We start from the raw sequence: 8,130 nt of genomic DNA on the forward strand, positions 1-8,130 counted from the left end.
CCCGTAGGTGGTTCACATCTGTCGTGTTGCCCGTGGGCAATAACCGGCTGCAAATAATGGTGAACCAGCACTTAGCCTCATGTGTGAACGACTTGGAGTGAAAGGTAATGTTTTCCTGTAGCCAGATTGGTCGACCCCCTACGCAAATTGTCTCAATCATAGTGTCCCAAGTGACCCCTTGGGCATCGTGGTAATGATCAATGTCACCAGTGAATTGGGGCAGCTGCAAGACCTGGCGAATCTTCAGAATTGAGGCATCTACCACCCTGCCCCGCACAATCACAGACCGACACAAATGTTCCGGGCAGTTCGCGTAGAACTCCCGGACTAATAATGGGTTTGCCGTCTCAGGTTCATCAAACAAGAACTCCATCTCCCTCTGTCTGTTTTCCTTATACATGTCTGCTTTTTCCATACTGAGGACAGCCCTGTCAACAGGAATCTCAGGGACAAAGCTTTTGGTGGCCTTAGCATGAAATGCGTCCTCTGCCTCCTGTGACTGGAACTTGGTGGCATCATAATATTAGCATTTGGGAAGTGCTTGCCGAGCTCTTTCACCTTTTTCGGGCCATATTACCTGCAGACAATTCAGGGTAACAATCAGATACATCCTAACATATGCCAGTCGGATGGGTACTCAGACTTCGCCACCCGATGGCACCAAACAGTTTCCTTTTGTCAATCAATGCCAATATACCCAATTAGTAAGGTGCCCAAAGTTGACAACCGCCACTATTGCCCTCACACCACTATTAATTTTACAATTCCGCCATATAATACCCCACACAATCTCCCACAAGCGAATCATGTCAAAATGCTACCACCACCACAAACTAAGAAGGGCACAAAGTGCTCCAAAATTTTACAATACACCCCAATTTTCGGCCATTTAGACCCCTCCACCAAGCTTCACCCTAAAACAATTTGTTTAGGCCTCCAAACATTCTAAAAATCGCCCCCAAGTTAAGCACAATGAAAACCCAACCATTTAAACATCAATCATGGCTAAAAGAAGCAAATAATGGAGAAAAGGAAAGAAAAGAAAGGAAAAAAAATTACACTAAAACACTACCTAGGGTTTAATTGAAACTAATTTAGACTACTCATTACACTAAGTTATGTAAAAGAAAGAGAAAAGAATAGAGAAGCTTACCTTGAGGATGAATGGAAGGGATAGGTTGTGGAGAGAGAGAGATGGAGAAGAAAGGAGGGGCAACAATGGGGGTTTGAGGGATAGGAGATGGTGTGAAAGAGAGAAGAGAAAAAATAAGGGGATGGGGGAATAGTGGGGGGTTAGGTTTATTAAAAAAAGGGGGGAAAAGGAAAAAAAGAAGAAAAAAAAATTCTGCAACTTACCTGGCCCGCGCTGGTCTACCGCGGTTCTACCTCGGTTACGCTGGGACCGCGGTAGACCTCTTTCAGAGGGGTTATTTGACCGCGGTCCTACTGCGGTTACGCTGGAACTGCGGTAGACTTCTTTCAGAGGAGGTCCTTGACCATGGTCCGACCGTGGTTACGCTGGGACCGCGGTCTGGGCATGTTCCTGCTACTTTTTTTTTTCATGAAGTTATGCATTCACTTACAACACATTCGTGGGTTGCCTCCCATGCAGCTCCTGATTTAACGTCGCGGCACGATGCATATGAGCGCGTTTAAGGCTCGCTCGACCTCTGTGGTCCAGTCAGGTGTAGCTCAGACACTTCCTTTGGTTCGCTCATGCCCACATATAGTTTCAATCTCTGCTCATTGACTCTAAATGTATGAGAGTCTTTCTCTGTGGCAATCTTGACAGCACCTGAAGGGAAAACTTCGACCACTCTAAATAGTCCAGACCATCGTGACCTGAGTTTACACGGAAATAGCCTTAATCGTGAGTTATAAAGCAACACCATATCTCTAGGATTGAAATTTCACTCCACAATGTTCTTGTCGTGCAACCTCTTCATTCTTTCCTTGTACAACCTTGTGCTCTCAAAAGCAAGATGTCTGAACTCATCGAGCTCATGCAACTCTGTGATTCTCGTTGTGCCCGCAACCTCGATGTTTAGATTCAGGTGTTTCAGTGCCCACCACGCTCTATGTTCAAGTTCCACTGGCAAATGGACGGCCTTCCTGAACACCAGCTTATATGGTGACATACTAATCGGTGTTTCAAAAGCAGTTCTATATGCCCAGAGTGCATCATCTAACTTTTTCGCCCAATCAGTTCTTGTGGCGTTCACAGTCTTGGTTAGCACACTCTTTATCTCTCTGTTGGACACTTCAACCTACCCACTAGTTTGCGGGTGATAAGGGGTAGCCACCTTGTGGCGTACATCATACTTTGCAAGCAACTTCTCGAAAGCTCTATTACAGAAGTGAGTGCCTCTGTCACTGATAATCGCTCTTGGTGTCCCAAATCTGGTGAATATGTTCTTCTTCAAAAAACCCACCACCTCTCTTGCATCATTAGTGGGCAATGCTACAGCTTTTACCCATTTGGACACGTAATCCACAGCAACAAGTATGTACTTATTGCCATAAGAGCTGACGAAGGGACCCATGAAGTCAATCCCCCAGACATCGAACACTTCCACATCTTGAATTGGGTTCATGGGCATCTCATGGCAACGGGAAATGTTCCCGGTCCGCTGACATTCATTGCAGCCCTTCACCCATTGGTGCGCATCTTTAAACACTGTTGGCCAAAAGAATCCGGCCTCAAGCACTTTCGCAGCTGTCCTGACCCCTCCAAAATGTCCTCCATAAGCCGATGCGTGACAAGCCTGCAAAACAGAAGATTGTTCTATCTCGGGGACACACCTCCGGATCATATTGTTAACACAAATTCTAAACAGGTAAGGCTCATCCCAATAATACATGCGGTAGTCACGAGAAAACTTTTTCTTTTGTACAGATGAAAGGTCATAGGGAACTATACCGCAGGCCAGGGAATTTGCAAAGTCTGCATACCATGGCGCTTCCTCAAGATTAGTAGCGAGCAGCTACTCGTCTGGAAAGGTTTCCAGAATATCTTCAACCTCAACTGCATTTTCAGCTCCCTCAAGTCGTGATAGATGATCTGCGACTTAGTTCTCTGTGCACTTACGGTCACGAATTTCAAGGTCAAATTCTTGCAGCAGCAACACCCAATGAATCGATGCGACTTAGACTCCTTCTTCTCAATCAAGTACCTAAGAGCTGCATGATCAGTGTATACAATTACCTTAGAACCAATCAGATATGATCTAAACTTGTCGAAAGCAAACACCATAGCCAACATCTCCTTCTCAGTCACAGTATAGTTCAGTTGGGCTCCACTCAGTGTTCTACTAGCATAGTAGATTGGATGCATCATCTTGTCCTTCCGTTGTCCCAGCACTGCCCCCACTTCTTAGTCACTGGCATCACACATGAGTTCGAATGGTTGCTCCCAGTTGGGGGCAACAATAATAGGTGTTGTGACCAGTCTCTTTTTCAGCTTCTCAAATGCTACCCTAAAATCATCATAAAACAAGAAAGGGTGATCTTTTCTAACAACTTATAGAGAGGGTTGACAATTTTTGAGAAGTCCTTTATGAATCTCCGGTATAAACCGACATGCCTAAGGAAGCTTCTGATTGCTTTGACTGAAGTTAGAGGAGGTAGCTTTGCTATTACATCCACTTTAGCACGATCCACCTCAATTCCTTTGCTTGACACTCAGTGCCCCAAGACTATGCCTTCTTGTACCATGAAGTGGCACTTCTCCCAGTTCAGAACCAGGTTAGTCTCGATACACTGTTTCAGCACACGAGTCAGATTTATCAGGCACTCATCAAATGAGTTCCCTACCACTGAGAAGTCATCCATGAACACCTCCATTATGTCCTCTACCATGTCAGTGAATATGGCCATCATGCACCGTTGGAATGTGGCGGGTGCATTGCATAGGCCAAAGGGCATCCCCCGAAAGGCATAAATGCCATAAGGGCAAGTGAAAGAGGTCTTCTCTTTTTCCTCCGGTGCAATGGAGATCTGGTTGTATCCTGAGTACCCGTCCAAAAAATAGAAGTGTGACCTCCTTGCCAGTTTGTCTAACATCTGATCAATGAAGGGAAGTGGGAAGTGGTCTTTCCGGGTGGCTAGATTTAGCTTTCTATAATCCATGCAAATTCTCCAGCCCGTGACTGTTCTTGTAGAGATCAATTCATTGTTATCATTCTTAACTACCGTCATGCCACCCTTTTTAGGTACACATTGAACTGGGCTAACCCAGCTGCTGTCAGAGATTGGGAAGATAATTCCCGCGTCTAACCACTTTATTACTTCCTTCTTCACCACTTCCTTCATGTTAGGGTTCAGCCTTCTTTGGTGTTCCCTGGAAGGTTTGTGTCCCTCTTCCAGTAGAATTTTGTGCATACAGCAGGCGGGGCTGATCCCCTTTATGTCTGCCATGGTCCACCCAATGGCAGTCTTGCACTCCTTAAGTACCTGCAAGAGTTGTTTTGCCTGCACATCTAACAAACTAGATGAGATAATAACAGGTAATGTGGAGTTAGGTCAAAGGAATTCATACTTGAGATGGTTGGGCAATGGCTTTAACTCCAGCTTTGGTGGTTCTTCGATAGATGGCTTGGCTGGAGGAGTCTCTCGATTTTCCAAGTGCAAGGGCTCAAATTCTAGAGTTCTATCCCAGAACCCTCTACCCTCTAATGCCAACACCCATTCCGCCAGTTCCTCTCCATTCACCTCATCCAAATTCATTAAACATGAAACAAGGGGGTCCTCAATAGTTAGCACCTCATCATCAGTCTCTATGATTACATCCACGGCATCAATAAGAGAACAATTGGCGAATTCACTTGGTTGCCTCATAGATTTCTGCACATTGAATGTTATCTCCTCATCGTTCAATCTCATCTTGAGCTCCCCGATTTCACAATCAATGAGAGCTCTCCCTGTGGCCAAGAATGATCTTCCTAAAATTATGGGAATCTCTTCATCCACTCTGCAGTCTAAGATCACAAAATCTGCAGGGAACACAAATTTTCCTACCTGAATTAGCACATCATCTAAGATACCAGAGGGTCGCTTCACTGTCCTGTCAGCCAGCTGCAACAACATAGAGGTGGGTCTAGCTCTTCCAATGCCCAACCTCTTGTAAATCTCCAGGGGCATAAGATTGATGTTGGCCCCTAGATCACACAGTGCTTTAGCAAAAGCAAAATTACCAATAGTGCATGGAATTGTAAAGCTCCCTGGGTCAGACAGCTTTTCTGCAATTGGTCTAGTCACCACTGCACTACATGTCTGAGTAAGAGTAACTGTGGCCAAGTCTTGGAAATCAAACTTTCGGGACATCAAGTCCTTCATCATTTTTGCATACCCAGGCGTCTCCTTCAAAGCTTCAATCAATAGTATGTTTACCTGGATTTGTTTCAGCATTTCGAAGAACTTCTTGTATTGCTCCTCCTTTTGGTACTTAGCCAACCTCTGAGGGAAAGGTGCAGGAGGTCTCTTCTTCCCAATCAACTGGGATTGATCCTTATCAACTGCTACATCAACTACAGGTTCCTGGACTGTCTCAGCTTCTTTCTCCGTCAGTTTCGTTGACTCATCCAGCTCAATAGGCACTGGTATAAGTGTCTCAGCTTGTCTAGTTTCTCGAGCCCTCTCTTGCTCTACACCTAGATTTCTGCCATTACGTAGACTTACCGCTATCATCTACTTTGGGCCTTGATCTTTTGGATTTATCTGGGTGTCTGCAGGTAGTGTCCCATGAGGACGATTGTTCAGAGACATAGAAATTTGGCCCACTTGCACTTCAATATTCTTGATTGATGCATCATGTGCATCCACTCTCTCATTAGTTTTTGCATTAGACCCAATAACCTGCTGCATCATTGCCTCAAATCTAGCAAACCCATCTTCCTGCCTTCCACCATGCTGCTGCTGAGGAGGGTGATACCCCTACTGCTGACTCTGATTATTATATCCATGTGGCCTTGGGTAAGGTGTCATATTGTTAGGGGATCTCATACCTCCCATGTTTCCATTGTTGAACTGTGGATGGACTGGCCTGTATTGCTGATTTTGCTGGCCCCAATTCTGACCACCCTGTCTCTGGCCTCCATGATTAGACACATAATTCATGTCTTCAGGGTAGTGGTGATGATCATGTTCTGTATTCCATTGGTTACTGATTGGATGACTAATTCAAGATGCGCACAAGCCCCCATTGGTAGTATCTACGATGTGTACCTGCTGCTTCTGCCCTGACTCTTCCACCTTTTTGGTGAGTATACTCATCTGTGTCAATAAGGTGGCCATATTTTCAGCCATAGAGTTGGATGGATCTAAGGGCACTGAGTGAACCACTGGAGTGATAGGTGCATTCCTGGTTGTCCATCCCGAATTTTGTGCCATCTTGTCAAGCAGACTCTGGCCTTCTCTCCATGTTTTGCTCAAAAATGCTCCACCGGTTGAAGCATCAACATTGTTCTTCATGCTATCTGACAATCCCATGTAAAACCGCTGCCCCAACATCATATCTGGAATACCATGGTGCAGGCATATAACCAGCATCCCTTTAAAGCGCTCCCATGTTTCATGCAGTGTCTCCATTGGTCTCTGTTTAAAACTCAAAATTTCATCAATTTGTTGAGTAGTCTTATTGGGTGGGTGGAACTTGTTATGGAATTGCCTGACTAACTCATCCCAAGTTGTTATAGAATTTATGGGAAGTGAGTTTAGCCAAGTTTGGGCAACTCCTGTCACTGAGAATGGAAACAATAACAGCTTGATTGCTTTAGGAGTTACGTTGGGCTGCCTTTGGGTTTTGCAGATAGAGAGGAAGTTCTTCAAGTGCTGCTGAGGATCTTCGACTTGCGCACCCCGAAAATAGTCCCTTGTTCTGCAACAAGTGCAGCATGTTATTCGTAATTTGGAATGACTCAGCCTGTATCTGCGGAACTACAATGGCTGTGGATTGATTTTCAGCTGTGGGTTATGCCCAGTCATAGAGAGCAGCCTTTAGCACTATTGGTACCATTGGGTTTTCCTCGTGATCCCCCATGACTATTTCGAATTGTGCAGTTGTTGGTTGTTGTTTGTTTTTTCGATTAGCCCGATTCAAGGCCTTGAAAATTTTCTCGGGATCTGATAATGCTTCAAATACTTCACCAGATCTCGATGAGTTTCTAGGCATGCACCTGTGCAACCAAGTCAATAAACGTTAAAATTTCAATGTAAAATTGGGTATAGAGAAAAAATGACTACAATAAGAATCTTTGTACTTCTTTCAATTGTAATTGATAACACCGTTAATTCCCCGGCAACGACACCAAAATTTGATCACGCCCAACTATGCCTTATAAAAGGACAATGCGGACGTTGCAAATATAACCTGAGTATTTATGCCCAGAGTCGAATCCACAGAGAATTAACCTATCAATTACTTTCGTTAGACTTACTAAATTCTTTAGAATCAACTTCCCCAAACGTTGTGAATAACAGTTGATGGTATATTTAATAACTAAGATTGAAAGTCAATAAACAGTTGTAAACTAAATATGCTTAAGTTGTGAACAATAATGAGAAGGTTCTAAGGTAGTGATTTCCCCTATTGATGGAATCCCTTATGTTTATGTTTCATATAGATTTACCAACACATCTTTATCAACCATGAACACTCTTTTTACCGTGAATCTCTCCCGAGTAATCACGATAATTTACTAGACACACTCTCCCGAGATACTCTAGCTGGCTTTATTTATTACAGTTCACTTTAGATTGCACCCAAGACTTCGTTATCCCTAATCCCACCTTTAAACCCGCAGTTATAGATCCCTCTTATACTTTGGGAGTGGTGTTGTTCAACAATTACCTAAATATGCACTCTCTCCCGAGTTATGCACACTAATTAGGCACAGCTAATTGAGGATCCTGTCAATTAACTACAACAAACACGTAGTTGAACAAATAGAGATTAAATTGGCAAACTATATTAACATAATCAAGAAGTTCATCCTTCAATAGGTTCCATCAAAACCCTAGACAAAGGATTTAGCTACTCATGACAATGGGTAAATAAACTATGAAAATATTCATGATCAAAATTGCCAGAAAAATAAAGAGAAGAAGAAAATATGTTGTTTTGGGTGATCTCTC

The 8,130-nt window shown here is 43.8% G+C and overlaps 1 non-coding gene across 1 annotated transcript; it reads left to right on the top strand.

Moving 5' to 3' along the window:
* Window positions 1–6,517: 6,517 nt before the first annotated feature.
* Window positions 6,518–6,624, top strand: LOC138880553 (small nucleolar RNA R71). The gene has a single exon (XR_011403287.1). It is a non-coding gene; the product is annotated as a small nucleolar RNA R71 (small nucleolar RNA).
* Window positions 6,625–8,130: the final 1,506 nt, after the last annotated feature.

This window comes from Nicotiana sylvestris, chromosome 10, assembly GCF_000393655.2.
Source record: "Nicotiana sylvestris chromosome 10, ASM39365v2, whole genome shotgun sequence".
NCBI classification, from domain to species: Eukaryota; Viridiplantae; Streptophyta; class Magnoliopsida; order Solanales; family Solanaceae; genus Nicotiana; species Nicotiana sylvestris.